This window comes from Passer domesticus, chromosome Z (assembly GCF_036417665.1).
Source record: "Passer domesticus isolate bPasDom1 chromosome Z, bPasDom1.hap1, whole genome shotgun sequence".
In the NCBI taxonomy this organism is placed as follows: domain Eukaryota; kingdom Metazoa; phylum Chordata; class Aves; order Passeriformes; family Passeridae; genus Passer; species Passer domesticus.
This window is the reverse complement of record NC_087512.1, coordinates 6,604,124-6,623,134: the sequence shown is the minus strand read 5'-3', so window position 1 is coordinate 6,623,134 and position 19,011 is coordinate 6,604,124.

Below are 19,011 nucleotides of genomic sequence, written 5' to 3'. Positions count from 1 at the left end.
GAAGCAGAGCTGGTACTCAAAATCTGCTGGAGGAGTGCTTTTCCAGAAAATACAAAACTTCTTTTCAGTGTTCCTGCCATGCTGAGGGTGAGTAGGAGAGTAAACTCAAACACCAGTCCCAATCACCAGTGCACAGAGATTGAGGAGGTTACATTCCTCTTTCAACTTGACCTGACCTGATCTAACATTGTGCTGCAGGCTAAAAGGGTCATGTCAACCATCCCCAGCTCCTGACTGTGTCAGGACTCCTTACATGAGTCCCAGAAACCATGCAACCATGGAGTGAGATGATGCAGTGCAATATCCTGGCTGGAAATGATTTTGGGGAAAAAAAAGAAAAACCTTGAATGTTTGATTTTTGGTCAGAGCAGCAAACTGATGAGATTCACTCTGAACCTGGAACAAGGTGAGGAAAGGGATGTGGAGGGTGGATGGATGGATGGATGGATGGATGGATGGATGGATGGATGGATGGATGGATGGATGGATGCATTCTCTCAGGGACAACTGGCATTAGGTCACGAAATGACAGTGCCTGTGTTTGAGATATTGTGTAATCAAGACTGGCCAATTCATGACTTTATAAGCAGGTTGTGTAAGAGGATGCTCGGGGGATCAGAGATCTTGAAATTTCAAACACTGCTGCCAGAGCTAAGAAATGAAAACATTTTTTAAAAAGGAAGTCATACAAAATGTTCTTTCCTCTCCTAACTGGGTAGTTGGCCAGCTGTCTAAAATGGTTCCTTATTTCCTACATTTCTTCTATTTTCCATAACATAGAAAAAATATGCAATTATTTTATTTTTTTTTTAAATTTATTGTTTAAAGGAATTATGGGTAATGACACAAATCAATAATGATGAATCTGAGGATTTAAACTCTTGAAAGAACACAGACTGTTGTCATTTCTCAGAGTAAGATAAACTGAAGAAGAATAAGAATCTTTTCTTTTTTAGGGGGAAAAGGAAAAAAAAAACAACTAAAGAAATTGTATTCAATCTAGATGAAATTCTAAGGAGTATAATGGCAGCAACTTAGCATTCAAAATTTAGCTTAAGAGGGACTTTCATAGTATAGGAAAATTATGTGAACTGTGGATATAGGTCTGAAATTCCCTTCTCACAGATAAAATGGGGTAATGATAGTGAATTTGCACCTTGCTGTTCCAGCACTAAATTCCTGGTCTACAGGGAACTTGATAATCATATTTAACTAGCCTAAAAGAATTTTTCATCAAACTGCTTTGCTTATCAGGAATAAATAATTAATAATATCAGAATTTAATGAAAAACTCTCATTTATCTTATAAACACAAGAGTTGCAAAATACATTTTTGCAAAGTTTGGGCAAGTATCTTAACAGAACCTTTGAACCATCTGAGTTTTGCTCATTCTAAGCTTTAATGCTTGAGATAGTGTCCAATGAGGCATAAAGCAAATCTTATTGCTTCATCAGATGGTGAGTGCAATTTATGATCTACTGACAAACCCAGAAGAGAATGCTGAAATATTGTGGTCACGCCTAATAAAATAGCAGGTACAGCCTGCAGATAGGGCAAAGACTAATCTCAGCTTCATGCAGTAATCTCTGCTGAAGCCAATGGGAGTAACCTTGGCCTTGGTTCAACAAAATATTTAAGCACATGTTTAAGTCTAGAACTGTGGCTGGAGTGACTGTAGGCTACAAATGACAGAAAGAGGAAGCAAACTCTCAGTGAAATTGTCTCACTTCACTCCTTTGACCAAGCTCTATAGGAAGAGCTCTTAAACACTGTTTAAGTTTCCTTTGCAATATTTTTTTTTCAGATTTGAAATGTTCTTAAGTAAATGCTATAAACTGAGGTTTTCCATTTAGCTGAATTAAGGTTTGAATAAAAAATTTGTTCCAGAGAACTGGGACAGTGATGATTCTGCTGGCCAAAATAAAGCACATTAGATGTGTAAAAAGTGGGTTAATTAGCCAGAAAGTCTCCAGGAGACCCATGCAGACATTCACAGTCCTTGCAAAAACAGAGATGCAGAGCCTTGCTGAGACAATGAGGGACTTGCTTGCATGATGAATCCATGATTATCTTTCTCTCCACACATTTCTGCTTGTCCTTCTCACCTAGCTTAGGAGAGCTCTTTTCAGAGAGAATTTCAAGGGCTGCTTTATTTGTTAGGAGACAAGGAGGCACTAATAAATTCCTCTGTGTGAGGTATTTAATTACATAATAATGTGTACACTAATCAAGGTAAATGTGTTTGTGAAAACACCTTGATATGGGAACAGTTAATCACCCAAGGCATTGCTTCTTAACACACCTTGGAAGTTAACTTAATTAAATTAATTAGAACAATGAAAAAATGAACTGTTTATTGGTCTACAATGGCCTGAAGCAAGTGTTTTTCCACCAATGTTAGGAAACCTCACAGACTGCAAACCATTTTTTTTTTTTTTATTCTGCACCTCTAGTTCTTGCTCTTACGGTAACCTGTGAGGAGGCTGAAAGGGGTGGCATTTTCCTCTACAGCCCTGGTATATGAACTCCTCATCTGCAGGAACCAGGTGATTGGTACCCAGAAGTGCTGTACTTGCAGCCAAGATCCAGAAACTGAACACATCTGTGAGCTGATGTGTGCAGCTTTTGCTAGCTGGAAAAGAGCAGTTAATACACTGGGGATGTATTTGTTCCCAGGCAAAAGCCAACAGAGATGTGTGGAAAGGCATCTTCATACCTCTAGAAAGCTTTGGGATGTCTCATTATCCATTATTGGTTTCTACTTCCAAATATTGCATACAAAACAGCTATTTGCTGTCCTGTTTTTCTGGTGTACCTGGCTGACAAAGACAATTATGTTTTCCTCCACGGCTTCAGCAAATTTTGTTGACCACAGCTTTGATAGACATGCAGCTGGCCTGTAGGATCATGGTTGTATGTTTGGTTAGACATGATGCTGCTGTTTGCTGTATGAGGATACCAGGGCTGGCTTAAGCTGCAGATTCATGTGTAATTTATCATTCTGTCAGGGCAATATTGATGTGGAAAAAAACCATGGTCTTCAATGTCTTTCTTTCCTCCTCCCTTGTCTCCCCCTCTTTACCTCCAAAAAGGAAAATTCTTATATCTTTATGGAGAGACAGATCTATTAGATGAAATATATGATTTATTTCTTTCTGATTTTTTTTTTCTTTTTGCTTACCTTAAAGCAAAAATTGCCTTGACTCAATTCCTGGTGTGGCCACACCAAGGTTTGTTTTAGCAGAATATGGGGAGGATATGCTGAAGAGGTTGAAGGAAGGGTTGGATGAGTATGTGATGAATCTTCTCAGGGAAAACAGTACTTCTGCTTACTTAAATCATGCATGAAATCAATGCTGTAGCAGGTCACGCTGAGCAATGTAAGCAGTAGGGTTGGAAACTCATACGGCAAATGGTTGTTCCTAGCTTTTATCATGAATTGACCTTTTAAAAGTGACTTAAATCACTCTTATTAGGGTACCCAGGGATCCTGGCTAGGGACAGTAAGGGTGACTCAGGACCCTGACACCTGTGTCATTTGCTCTCAGATGAAGCAGTGGGGAAAGAACTTCTTCACTGCAATGGAAATTGGTCTTTAAAGCAAAAGACTACTCCTTCTTTCTTCATCATGGTCACCTCTTTGGTCTGCAAAAGAGAAGAAGGTTTTGAGTAGACTGGTCTTAAAGACATGTATGTAAGTTATCACCAATGCTCAAGGAATGGGGCAGGACTGCCATACTTATAGGCATGTCTATTTCACAGACATTAAAAAAAAACAGTAGGGTTTGCTCCAAATTGGTACTCTAAGGCACTAGGTGAACTTTCCAAGGACACTTATTATCCAAGGACACTTCCAATCCAGGATGCTTCATAAACATGGGACTGGTTTTGTGTTTGCCAGTCTGAAGAGCAGAGTGGGACTGTGCACTTAGAGTTCCATGGTCTTTCAAACTTGATTGCAGTTGTTGACAGGACAAAAATGGCAGCTTCCACCCCTCTGTAAAAGCTCAGTCCTTTGTATTTTCCAAGAGTCTAGTAGCTGGTGCATCTGTTCATTCAGAGAAAAACCAGTATGCTCCCCCAAATGGATTTCTTCCCATTGTGCATCCTTGGAATGTGTGCAGATGCACACGTGTGAGAGCTAGAGCTCTCAGTGTGGTTTTGATTCCCTACCAATGTGTGCTACTGCTCACTTTTGCAGTTTGATTGCAGACATATGTTCATACAGCCAGTTTAGTCCCAGCTCTGGAGCTAACACCAGCAACAGACCAAGGCTCTCCTCATCACACACTTTTGGTGAGTGCTGATGAGACTCGTGGTATGGACAGCTTGATTTACTGAAATGAGCCTGTTGGTGGCTAAGTCATAGATGAAAAACATAACCAAAGCACAACTGTGAAAACAAGAACACTGTGAAAACAGTGCTGGTATTTTCAGAAGTGATTAAGTATTTGGATAGACATTTTCTTCCTAAATAGCAATAATTTCTGCCATTTTCTTTGGTTATCAGGACCACTGAAGTCATCTAAAATGAGGTTGAGAAATAAGGACTGTTAAGAAATAAGGACTGTGAACAAATGAGATGCAGTTGTGCTTCTGGCCTTCATTTTTTCAGCCATGTAAAAATGTTTCATGTGTCACTGCAGTACCTCCCTGCTACTCCTCACTCACCTGTATGATCCAGTCTGTCTTACCAGAACTGGAACCAGCATGTGAAAAGAAAGGAAAAGGACATATTCTATAAATATGCGATACCAGTGTTTTCTGCTTGCATTTTCTAATTATGCTGTTTGTGAAATCTCAATTTTCTCGTTTCCAGATTTTATATGCACTGGTTTTCTACACATGTCAGTTGTTCTCATTTGGCTTACTTGTTCTTTCCCCACCCCCCCACCCACCCCCCCATTTCTTTATGTATGTTTTATTATCTTAGAATGTTTTTGTTGCTTTGTGTACATGTGCAAGTGTGTTAATAATTTAATAATTTTCTTGGGACTATTTCATCAGGGGCTATTATCACAAACCTATGTCGTTGCTATGTAACAGAGCTGTGCCACTGTCTCAACACTTTTTAAAAAAATCTCTGTGCTTCTTTCAATTCTTAATTCTCTTTTTCTTCCAGACATTTCTCTCTTCCTTCCTCTCCCCTGAAGAAATCCAAAAGGCATACCCACACCCCCCTATGCACACACACACTGGGGGAAAAATACCCTTAAATTGCTCCCATACTGTTTGGTGACTTATTTATTTAATTTCAAGGTCTCTTCTGAAGATGAGAAATAAGACACAACAAAGCATGTGTTATACTGAGATAACACATACCTTTGGGGAAGTGTGAAACACAAGGCAAAGAGGAGTGCCTTCAATGACCCAAGATGAGAGTTATCTTGTGGTAACACACACCTAGATGTGTCCCATTATGGCTGTGAAGGATGGGGATGCAGAAAGTGGAAATAAAAGAAATAGTAGAACTTAAATTCCTTTTATTGTTATTATTATTTTAAAGTTAGTCTTCAGCATGTCCTTCTACCATAAAAAGGAGAGAAGGATTCCAGCCAACAATCCTGTGGGACATCCATTATAATACAAAATAATACATGCGGAGATGATAAAGCCAGGAGGGACACTCACATTCACTCTTACTGTGGATAGTTCCATATCGCAATTTATTAAATGTCACAGAGTTATTCAGCATTGAATTCAAAGTATTTGATTACATTCTTTCCCAAAAGGCATCCATACTACTTCTGAAGACATCAAAACACAGGGAATCTGTTTCTTATTGGGTAATTTGTTCCAATAGTGTGTGACCCCTGCTATTAAAAAGTTGTGCCTTCCTAAGAAATTGATTGTCTGCCAGTTTGAATGCATCCAATCATTCTTGCTTGTTCTGTTATATTGCATAAGATTAAACTACATATCCTACCATGTCCTAGCTATGTTTAAATCTAGGCAAGTCTTGGGTTTCATTTCAGAAAATTAAGAGAATTTATTTATTTTAATACTTCATTAAGAATATATTTGAAACATTATGATTATTTTAAAGATTTCTTTGACCATTGCTTTATGTCAGCAGCTTTATTTCTATGATGGTTTTGCTGGTATAGAGTTAGTTTTCTTCAAATGCAGCTGATGGGGCTGCATTTTGAATTTGTGGAGGAAACAGTGTTGATAATGTAAATTCATTGACTATGCAACAAGTCCAGTTTCACTAATACTGAGTTTCTGTTTTGCAAAATGTTCAGAGTCTTCTTTCTGAAGAAGGCAAAGACATTTTGGACCTTCTTTTTCCATGTATAACCAACCATGTTACAGTGAATCTTGTTTATTGGATTACCATTTCATGAGACAGCTAGGTGATTTTTCCTGTTCCCATCCTTACTTACCAGTATGTCAATCCCTGTGCCATCTGCAGATTTTAGCTGTAGTGATTTCTTATTTACTTATTGATGAAAATATTGAATAATGCTGCACCAATTACTAAACCACATTAGAAACAGCCTGCTCCTAAATCCTGGGATCATACAACATTAAGCACTGCATTTTGAAACCTTATAGTTAGCCAGGTCCTAATCCACTTAGCATATGTTTTATTCATATTGTATGGTAATAGTTTTAAAATTAAACTTTTTTTCAGTACTAAATTCAATGCAAGCAAATGTATTGTAAAAAAGAATAGGATGAGAGTCTTATCTTTTTTTATTAGACCTTTCAGCCATGCAAAAATAAAAGAAAAAAAATAAAAGCCAAACAAAAACCAAACAAAAGAAAATAAAACAACCTGAGACGTTCAATCTACATTTATTGACTTAACAAGTGGCTCTTCTTTTTAAAATATTAAGCCTTTGAAGTCACTGGAATTTCTCAGATATTTAAAAAGTGTGCTGATCCAAGAAAAAAGGTGAGAAAAGATTGCTGTGGTCTTTTCTTTAGTACATGAACTTAGCTGATACCACGTGCAAAATGTTTCTAAGTGTAATCTTAAAAACAACTGTTTTCCTGTGTGACCTGGGTGAATTGAATTCAGTATTTGTTGTAGCAAATTGTGCACAATACCCAGTAGAATGAAATCCTTAGATTAATAGATTTTATGGCTGGAAGGGAACATTATGATTATGTGCTCTGACCTCTTGCATAGCGCCTGTCACGGAATTTTAGCCAGTAATTCTCACCTCAGGCTCAATATCTTGTGATGCATAACAGTCTATTACTACAGCAATTGTTGGGCTTCTTTGGTGCTGCCTTCATGAGAGTCAACACTTTTCAGCATCAGTTTGGCAGTAGGGTGGCTATGGAAAGGGCTGCAAAATAACATGTACATGAATGTGTCTTTTTTAAGGGAAGGTAATATATGTCATATGAATATTAGCATATGTATACATGCATGCACATGGAATCCTAGAATCATGGAACCACATGATCTGCCCAGGTTGGGAAGAGACCTCCAGAGAGGATCTGATTCCATCTTCAGTGGAAAAGGGAGCCTAGATAAGATTTTCTAGTATCCAGTGCAATTGCAGCTTGAAAGCCTGAAGTAAAGACAACTTTATATGTCAGTGTGGAGATTGTTCTGAATTGCTGCTCTGACTGTAAAAACTTACATGAAGGTGAAACTATTACCCACAGGAACTTCCTCTCGTTGCTGTTTGTCTTCTCTGTGTGACTCCTTGTGCAGAGGGAGTCCCTGTCCTTTTTCTAGCTAATCTTTACGTTCAGGAACGCAGTGATGGAGTTGCCCTGAGCCTTCTCTGTTCCAGGGTGAAAAGATCTAACTCTTTCACTCTTTTCTCAGAAGGCAGTTTCTCCAGGCATCTGCTGATGCATATTTAGCATGTTGTCCACCAGAACCCCCAGACCTCCTTTACCAAGATTGCTACCCAGTCACAGGGGACATAGCTTGTACTGATCTCCTTGAATATGTCAGCATAGGACATTTATATTTTGTAAATATTGAAGTGTTATGGAGAGAAAGTGTGCTCCATGCTCTAGATGACTGAAAAGCCTGAGGAGCTGACATGGTTCAGGGTGTGTCTACCTTGTTGAGTGAATTTGAATGAGGAGTGTATTTTGGAAGTGACCTTCGGGACCATTCTCAATTATTACATCTTGCAAAAAGTGAATATGAAGTGTCTAAACAGGCTCTTGTATGAAAAAAGCTGATGTCAGTGATGATCTTTAATCAATGTTCTCCTACATCTTGGTTTTATGGGACCACTGTCGGGCTAGTATAAACTAAAAAAACCCTGAAGGATCTATGCTGTGGATACTGGGCCCTCAGCACCAGCTGATTGTGTATACTTAATGAAGTTGCATCATCCTGCTTGACTGTGTGAAGCTGTTCTGTCAGATTAAACCTGAGAGCACTGACTAGCAGTTTCCTGGGGTACTCAGAAACTTGTTTATAACAAAGAGAAAGATGAAATGGTAGGGGTCTTATAAAACCAGAAAAGAGTGAGATTTTCAATCTCATGGTATGTTAAAATCATGATTGCAGTGGTCAGTGACAGACCCATGTGGAATGAATTTCCAGACTCTCTGTTTCTTTTTTGGGGCAGGCATCCAAGATGACATCCATGTAGGTAGTCCCAACAGTTCATTTCCAGATCATATGGGCCTATATTCTGAATAAAATACATACACCAGGGGCCGAATGGAAATTTTCATGCTGTGAGAAATGTGTTTTGTGAGGCAGACAAGGCTTTGAGTATTCAGTGGGACCAACGCACCTTGTGTAACATACAGATAACTGGTAGCAATTTTTCTGAGTGCCCTTTCCTCAAGGACGATAAACTTGTTATTTATTCACAGAGGAAAAAAAAAAAAAAAAGCTTTATATATCCGTTTTTCAGTTCTTCACTGGATTCTCAGGGTGCTGGACAATATGGCAGCCTTTGCAAATATGAACAGAGTTAAAACCAGTAGGGATGTAATGAAGTGAGTTCTTAAGCGTGTAGTAGAGCAGATTTTTATACCAGTCCTGCCAAGGGCTCTCACCATGAGTGACATGCTCAACATTGTATTCCCAGGTACATAATACTTAAATTCTTTTGAACACACTGCTGGAAATAGACGTGCTAAGGAGTTGTCATTCTACCGACTAATAATGCCATATCCATTATTATCTTCAGATGCCCTCTTTTAGAACTTTGCTGATCCCGTTGAATATTCTGGGTAGCTGAGTTTTCAAAACATATTCATTCTCAGTAGAGCTGTATTCTCTGTTGATTGGCTGCCTCCTTTCCTGATCACGCTGTGAACTTTAGTGGATGAAATTTTATACATAATCACGCTGTATTCTTTGCTGATTGAGCCATCTATTATCACTGTTTATATAGCTATTTCATTCTGCATTTGCCAGTCCAGTTTCAAGCTTGTTTTTCCCCCAATATATTATGCAAAATAAACTGAACAGGAATTACAGTATTTCCAACCTGCTGTGTCTTCAGAATCTAAGATAGCAAAATGCTTAGGTTTTCTTTCAAATAGTAGGATAAATGCTTCCCCAAAGATTGAAGCTGCTGGTTATGGAAAGCTTGTGCCACTTACTATATGCAAAATAGGAAGATTTACAAAGAAACTGATTGCATCTTTATTTGCTTTATCAAAGAATCTAAAACCATAGCTGAAACTATAGAAAATGCACTTTAGTGATCTTAAAACAAATGATATCCCCAACAGATTTGTCGACAGCTTAGCACATAAGCCCTGGCTGCTGAAGCAAAAAGCATCTGGAATTTCTACTGCTAGAGTATGCACCTTAATAAGGAGAAGATGCAAAAGTTCAATTCCTAAATTGTAGAGCTTGGTCAGCGTAGTTTTGCAGCTGAACAAGTGTTGTCTGTGCAGCTGGTTTTGCCAAAAATAAATAAATAAGGGGAATGAATAAACCAGTGCTCAAAACTATGAATCTTCCCTAATAATAAAATATGCAAAAATGATAGTAAACTGTCTCCATTTATTAAATTAAATTATGCATCTCAATCATCAAAGTGTGGAACAACTGCACTCAAGAAGGGCGTCACTAAATCAGGGGAAGATACAGCCCAATCAGGAAAATTTAACAACTCCTTCATTAAATTAGGCAACACTATCAGAACGAAGGTAAATAAAAAGGAGATAAACTGAGCAGGCTGATCTTTTCTGGCCAGAAAACTGAGAGGGAGATTGAAAGACACCATTTGATGATAAATAGGGCAGTCTCCCCAGGGGGAAGACCTTTAGGAGATGCAAATGATAATTGCTTTAATAAAGTCACTGGAACTGAATCTATTCTTTTAAGGTAAATACCTGGTACAAGAATTGTCTTGTCACTCTTTCTTTATATAATACTAGCTCCTTTATACTCTGATGAGCAGTACCCCATAAGGACCCTACTCCAATAGGTAAGCATGGAATTGCTGTTTAGTTTTTATTTTTGTGGTAGTCTTCTTTTTCCACCTTTCCCAAAATAGTTTCCTTATTATTTGGCTTAGGGGAAAAGAAAAAAAAAAGTGGAAAAACCTTTTGATCTACAAAATTTGATGTAAAAACTGTCCATCAGTGATAAAGAAAAAAAAAAAATTGTCCTTCATGCTCAAATGTTCTCTGCCAGCCTTGCAGCAGACAGTCTGGAGTAGGTGTCAAAATTGCCCACAGGGGCTAAAAGGTATAAGGGGAAAGATCTAAATAAAAAGAAAAAGGCAAGTAAAGTGGTGATTCCTGGAAATGAACAAAAAAGTTTGATATTGGTTTGAATATGAGAAGAGACTTCCAGGCAGGACTGCTGATAATTTTTAGCCTCTAATCAGACCTGTTGTAGGATGGTGTACTTGGATGACCTGAGGGTCATTGGATATTACAAGGAAGAGAAAATGATACAAATACATAACATGGTATTAGGTATTAGCCCTTGCGTAGCAAAAAAAAAAAAAAAAAAAAAAAAGGCCTGTATTGTCAACAAATATATCAGCCTTTAATTTCTAAGTTAAATCTAACCTATTAATGATTGCTGAAAATGGAATATGACTGCAACAAAAGAGGCAGCCACTGTCCTGGACAGTCTGCAGTCCACCAAAAAGATTAGATGAAAGAAAAAGGAGATATGAAGTTATCAAATGGCTGAAGTAAGGGGATGTCAGCATCAAAGCTGCTGAATCACACTGTCCTGACTTGATCACAAACTTCCACAGTTCTGTACCCAGGAGTTCCTAGACTGCCTTCCCCTAACCTGTGTCAATTGTGAACTGTCAGCCTTGTGGATCGGCATCCTGTCCATTTGTGAGGACTGGGAGCCTGGATGTTTACCCAGGGCCTCTGGTGGGTGCATATGAGTTTTCCTAGCCTGTGTCAACATGCCATTCCTATTATCTTTACCTGTATCAAGCAGACTAAAGGCAATCTGATCTGAAATTGTGTCTACATTTTGCTGGATAGACATATGCTTAGTCAAATCCTTAAGGAAAGCTGCAACTAATACAGTGTATGGAGGAGCTGCAGTTACTGAGCATTACAGGTGTTTGTTTAACCTTGGCATACATGGGAAAACTGTAATGATTTGTTTTGTACCTGAAGGCCTAGAGAGGATTATGCTGCCTGTCTACTGTCTGTATGTGAGGTGTGTGAGCAAGGAAACTTAAAAGACACAGCCAATTTCTGTGCTTCATCAAGATCAAACATTTCCATTAAAATACTAACTTTTAAACACTAATATTAGCCTGAAATAATTATTGAAGATTTCTCCCTGTGGCCATTATGTCCTTAAGCGAGATGAGGTAATTTCTGCTGTTAGTGTTCTGAGCATTATTTTTCCATCTTTCGTCTCTAGCAATTCTTTTCAATAAATTCCGTGCACTTGAAAATCAGATGCTAATTTAAAAAGCCCAAGAAGGAAGGTAGTAGAGAACAATGAAACACGGACATACATAAAAATGTGCTCACACACACATACAGGAGATAAATGCCCATACACACACAACCATGCAGGATGTCTCCTGAGGCTTTGTGTTCTTGATGGTTCCATGACCTGTCATAATTTACAGGTCATGGGGCCATGAGGGAAAATATATGCACAGTTTAAATTCAGTTGCCACAAACTGGCAGATGTCTGAAGGAGCTGTAGTTTCAGAAGGTGACAGAGTATATGATTCACAGGAGTTTAACAGGGCTCTGGAAAGTAAAACATCTTTTCAACGTCTCTGTGCTTCCCATGGTAGATTACCATTCTGCTCCCACTAGGATCCATAGGAGGTGAAATATCCAGTACATCTGGGCAGGGCTGGGTGCCCACAAGTCATTGATTCACCAAACACACAGGTGTGTGTTTCAGAGTCTCCTACTTCAATAAGAACCCAGCTCTTATTGAAGCCAATGGCTCTGAAGCACATGCCTGCATGCTCTGCAGGGACAAAACCTGACACTGGTTTTGATACAGTCATACAGACACCTTAAATTAAAAATCTCACAAAATATGGACACACACACATTTTGCCACTTTATCATGCTCTGAAAATCATGGCATTAAGAAACAGAACAGCTTCTCTATAATGTTGGATAATGGATGAAAAGGTAAAATGTATATGATACGACACAGTTTTATCTTAAATTATTCCTTAAGGAGCATTTGGACTTTACTTAATGGTGCAACTGCTTGTAATAATAAGATTTGGATATTTGTTTATCCATTCACTTACTTATTGGAGGGTATCATTATTTAATTTTTAAAGTGTCACACTAGGGACATGTAGGATTGGGAAGAATTTTCTCATTTTCTAGATGAGATAGGAGGGAATTTTTATGCATACAATTGGGGAAGGATACTTTAAAAAGTATAAAATGTTTCATTAAACAGAAACTTACCCCAGCTGTTCATTTCATTTTTATACCTCACAGAAAGGAAGCTGCAGCTGATAGCTGTTCAAGGCATTTGGTGTCTTATTTGAGGCAGTTAGTTGCGAATGGACAATCATATATGTGCCTGTGTTGGGGAGACTTTGTAAACAATCTTCTGACCAGCTCTCAGCACTGGAAACATCTGCAGACTTTTATAACCCTCAGCTCACCGCAGTGACTTAGTCTTATGTTACCATTAATGAACCATCAGGATATCATTAGTGCCAGGAGAGAGTGCAATTCATCTCTCAAAATATAGAGGTTTATATATGAGGTGGCCAGTTCAGGACTCCCTTACACTTGCTGGGCAGAAACACATTTAGATCATGTAGACATATAAATTGTTGTAGTAGACTCATGCTTTTTTATTTTAAATCAATGCAAAGAAACCTCCACGACAGACACTATAGAAGGAAAGGGTCAGAGTTAATATTTCAATAAAACCTCTTTGAGAGGAATACAAACTCATTATCTTTCCTTTCAGCCTCTTCTTGCTACTCTTCCCCTGTATGCACTCTCACTCCTTATTATAAGGAAAAAATTCTTGTATTAAGAGAAGATGTGATGAACATTTTGAATGATTACTGTCTTGTTTATTACCTGATGGATCTGATATACACTGATATAACAGGTACAAGCTCTGTCATTGATTCAGAACTGAGAACTTTGTCTTAGAAAATTACTTAGGTTATGTTAAACTTTTTCAAATTTAAAAAAAAAAAACCTTACTAATTTTGAGTACTTAAGTTTGTGACTTAGTAATATTCTCTTAGCATAAGATGTGTAATTTTAATGTCTTCTGCATTCATGTATTGTACATTAAGAAAGCCTTTTTTAAATCAGACACTGCTCTGAAGAGTAATTTATTATCACAGTACTTCAGAAGATGCTTCTCAGAAATACAGAGTAATTTTTAAAGGGAATAATTTTTCATATAAAGTCTTATTTGACCATGTGTCTTCCATTATGAAAAAGTGTAATTACTTTATTTTTTCATGTGACTTAGCTTCAAACTGTCATTTGAAAATATTACTTTTACAAAGTATGTATGCAATTTCTTTAAAATATCTTGGTAAGATGTTTCTTTAATGAGAATCTGCATGCAAAATTTATACTGTATGTTATTATCATTATATATATAATTGGCCAAGTGCAAGGAAATGGAAAATGAAATTCTTTTTTGATGGCAAAATACATGTATGTTTCCAGGTGTAAAGTATTTAATCGTAATAATCTACAGCTGTGCAATTGTATTGCTGAGTCAAACAAACAGTCTTGAAGTAATTGATGATTAAACTTTCCATTTAATTCCAAGTATCTGCATTATCTGTTCCATTTTCCCTATTATTAAATGTTTTTAGGACAGTCCCTATACAAGAAGTCCTTTTCACATAAGTACTTTACTCTGGTGTGTAAAGAATAATATGCATCATAAGATGCTAAGGACAGTATTTATTTCACTTATTGTTATTGTCTAAAAATTACATACTTCATCCAAGGCAGATAACTGGACCCTTTTTATATTCAGTGGAGAGAAATGGGCACCTCAGAGACTGATTTGTCCTGTCTGTGTCAGACATCTGGCTTAAGTTGGGACAAATCACTACTTGGAGTTGTGTGTTTTTCTCTGCTGACTGCAGAGAGACCCTAGGTGATTATTTTCGGCCATTCACCTTTCAGACAGTGAAGGTTAGTTGAGATGAATCCTATCTCTAATTGTGGAAACCCAGATGGCAGGGAAGGAAAAAAAAAAAAAAAAAAAGGAAGATGAAGAAAGAGAAACAAACCAACATCTAAAATATGTTTCTTGCATTTATTTGTGAAAGAGCAAGCACACACTGTACTTAAACCCAGAACATGCTGTGTGCTTATTATGGAAAAACCATAACAAAAAAATCTGTGTTCTTCATATGTGTGGATGTGTGTAAAGGGATTAAGCAGTTTAACACATGTTTATGCTTCCAAAATATCTTTTGGACTGGACCCAAATTAAATTTACCCAAGCCCAAACACCTGTTTAAGGCTGTGATGACACTGCCATATGGTGGGTCAGTTGCTGCACACATGCAGACATGATCAGTTTTATTTGGTCAATTCAAGTAATAATACCCCAGGCACCCACCCTGGCCTGAGAGCGTGGTTTTGGCACAGGAGATCCATAAGATTCACATCTCTGCTTCCCCAAGGTAGCCAGCCTAAGCTATCTTGGGCTACCTGCCTGTGGTACAGTAACATCTTGTTTTGTAGTTTCCTGAGGTCTGCCTTATGCTGCCACAAATTTTTGGCAACACAGGGTGAAAAAACCTCACCTTCTACAAATTCTTCCTCACCTCTACCTCTACCTCCATGCTTTACCAATATCAGTATGAAACTCAGTATAGTCTCACCTGAATGTTCCTAAAACCTGAAAAGTAACAATAAATACATACACATTTTCCAAGCTTGGGGGTTTCCTTCGTACAATTTTTGGTCTTTTATCAAGCACAAAGGAGACAGAATGTGATGTCACAGGCCCACCCTGGATGTAGTAGACACTGTAGTGTGATTTGGAAAAAAAAAAAAAAATTATCAAAGCAATTGGCCTTTTTAGAAAAAGAGTGGTTTCAGCAATGTTTTTAAGAAAAATACTATAATTAGAAATCTTGCTCCTTTTGGACCATAATTAAATGCAAGTACAATTATAAAACTACTTAAAAATAGGGGAATTTATTTTAAATCAGTTAATTCAGGATTTAGAAGTAATTTGCATTTTACAGAACCAAAAAACCCCAAAGACAATCTTAAGCTGCAATATATTTCTATTGGTGTTTTTACTAAGCTTTAAAAAAGCTGGTTTTCAAAGACAAATTAAGCTGTAGTGAAATAATTTACACTATCGTGATTACATTTCTTTTTTTCCCTGAGAAGTATGGATATTAGAGCAACCTAATGAAACTCCTTGTGTTTTTGGTTTGGTTTTTTTTTTTGGTTTTTTTTTTTTTGGTTGTTTTTTTTTTGTTGTTGTTTGTTTGTTTGGTTTTTTTTTTTAAGAACAAAAACATTTTAAAGTAGATTTTAGACAGGTATTCCACCTGTGAAATGCCTGACTTTATGAACTGCTGTTAGTGGATCCAAATTAGTGTGTAAAAGTCTTTCAGACTCTCTGGTACGTTCATTTGAAGTCACATGGATTGCAGTGTGTGATTGTGATACCACAACAATGTGCACTGACAACATTTTACTAGCTTTTTCTGTGTTAATTTTAATAGTAAATCATGAGTTCCTTTAAAGTCAAAACAAGATTTGCCACTGACTGTTTCAGCCTTTAGTCATAGTCATTCATGTGGACAATTACCTGTCCCAGTTTTGGATTCTCTTACTTCTCAATTTGGATTCTCTTTCTTTCACCAGAAGGTGAAAATCCTCCTGGCTTTTTTCTGTTTTGCTGATCACCAGACAATCTGGACATCACTCATGGGGGTTAAAGATGAGATTTCCATCTGTGCTGGTCACCAATGATCCCTTGCAATCAATGGCGAGAAAGAGAAACTATTCAGTCACAGTCCATCTCGTACCCTAAAATTGCTTATTTCTCTACTAGACTGCACAAAACTTTAAGACAATTGGATTAGTTTTTGTTCATCAGATTTAGATAACTCTAATGACACTCAGTGAGTCCTACCTCTTCTGTTGTCTCACCCACTGCACTCCAAGGTGACAAGTCTCTTTTCCCAGTCTTGCTGGCTCTGTGCTGGTCATCAAAATTGATTGAAACTTGCTCAGATTTTTTTGTTTGTGCCTATACAGTATCAATAAATGGGCACAGGGGTGCCACATAGTACAAGAAAGCTGTGGCTCCAATGTGTTGGCTTGGACCCAGTTTGACTCCATAGCCCTATACTAAAAGATTGAGAATTCAAAATAAATATCTACTGTGGAGAGTTACTAGAAAATCATAAATCATCTCCCTGATGGGATATTATCTTTATCTATAATGTCTAATAAGGTAAAAAAAAGAGATGTGTGTAAGGAAAACAGATGGTGTTTAGACTGTGATGGCCACAGCATAGACACTTCAAAGAGTGTTTGGTTTGGATCAGTTAGAGTCTGAACTCACAGACTTCAGCAGTGATGCCTCTGAAGATCTCCTGGAATATCCTCTGGTCCAATTTAACCTCAAAGAAATAGTTGTCATGCTCCAAGACTGCCACAAAAGCCAAACCAATGCATGGTAAATAAAGGCATTTGGGAATTTTGTTTTGGAAGCACACTTCTCGCCCAAAGAAAAGGTCTGATGTTAGTAAGTATGATTGGGGCTTATTACTATACAAACTGCGTGCACCTACCTGCGCTGAAGACATTATGTAAGTTAACAATGTAAAGGCAATAACTTTATTGGTGAAATACTTTCTTATTAATTTCTCTAATCATAAGAATGAGTGTGTTAATGTAATCACAACTGTTTGGCCATTGAAGTTATTATATTTTCAGGAAGCAAATTCTTTTTGTTAAGAAATCTGATTACATGTTTGAGTTATTGACCCTTTTTTTTGGAACACTTTTTATTTTTTTAAAGATGCTCATTAAGATCTTTTGTCTAGAAAACAAGTGTGTTTTCCTACGCCATAGAGCAACCAAATTCTAATTGCTGGCTTCATTATACAGAAAAGTAGAAGTGTAACAATCAAGAGCCTTATTACACATACATAATTGAGTTTCATTGCAACTTATGAAAACATAAACTGTCTTAAACACACTTGCAGAAAATGTTACATCATCAAATCAACACTTTTATTATACAAAAGTAATTGTGTTTAAAGACACCAAACATATGTTACATATACAAGAGAAAAACACAACAAACAGAACTCTAATACAACTCCAAATTTTTTAGCAATTCTCAGATCTTCAAAAGTTGCTTTTGTTCTGCCTTTTAAATTAATATCTCACAAAATGAAGGTAGGTGGAACTCTCATCAGTGAAACAGAATACAGTTGTTTTTGGATAAAGGCATTTGAACATAGTCTCATTTGATACAGCGGATAGGATTCATTCAGAGGTTTGCAAGGTAGACATTTGCAGCTGAGTTTATTGTTTAACCTCACTGACTATATTAGTACCTGAAGATAAACTTTTAGTAAATATGTTCCATTTCATTCTTATTTCTTTCCTTGCAGCTGAATGTAGATATCTGCATTGTTTGTCTCGAGCTAGATGGGATCAATCCACCTTTTATCACTCTTCAGCATGCATCATTAATATTGTTTGACCTGAGACATTCAGTCCACATCAAAGGCGAACTTTTGTTGCTGGACTTTCTTATAAAGAAGAGGCATTTGTTATATTTTGAGATGTTGCTAGCACATCTTCTAGTATTAAATTTGTGCTTTGATACCCTGGTTTCTGCCAGAACATGGTTAACTTTTTTGCAACAGCTAGGAGGGAAAGTGGCCAGGACACCAGTATTTTTTGATACCTCCACATGTCATTGCCAGGGAAGAGGGAGTGGGAATGGTACTCTTAACTTTCCAGGAGAGATGAGTTCCCTCCACTCAGGAGGAATTGGGGCAGGGAAGAGCCAATTGGCAATTGCTGATTGTTTTGTTTGGCCTTCCTGTGTAAACCACTTCTTTATCTTACACCTTTTGTTATTAACATTGTTCCTATTACTGTTGGTTTTCTTATCTCCTTGCTGTTTCCCTTAAAATCTTCTTATGTCTGCCCACAATCTTTGCCTTTTCTGCTTCGATTTGGAGGAGGAGAGGGAGTAAGTGGCAGCATGTTTTAGTTGGTGTTTAAACAGGAAAACACCATTGCTAAACCATGACAGCCTACACTGACACCCCATATAGGGCACAAAACATTGAGATAACAACTGATCTGCCCAGAGCAGAAGAAAATTTGATCTAAACATTTCTGTGTTACACTGGTCACAGTGTTGTTTGCTCTGTTCATGTAGATGAGGTATCTAACCATAGATATGCTTACATATGTGCAATATGTTCTCCTGACATGACCTTTTTGAGAGCAGGAAGAGGGATCAGGGTCTCTTTGTTGGAATATCAGCTTATGGCACAATGAAAACAAATGCAATGACGATCACGTGGGGTGTATATTCAGTGCTGCTCTCCTGCCCTTACCTCTGAGAGTCCTTTAATCCTTAT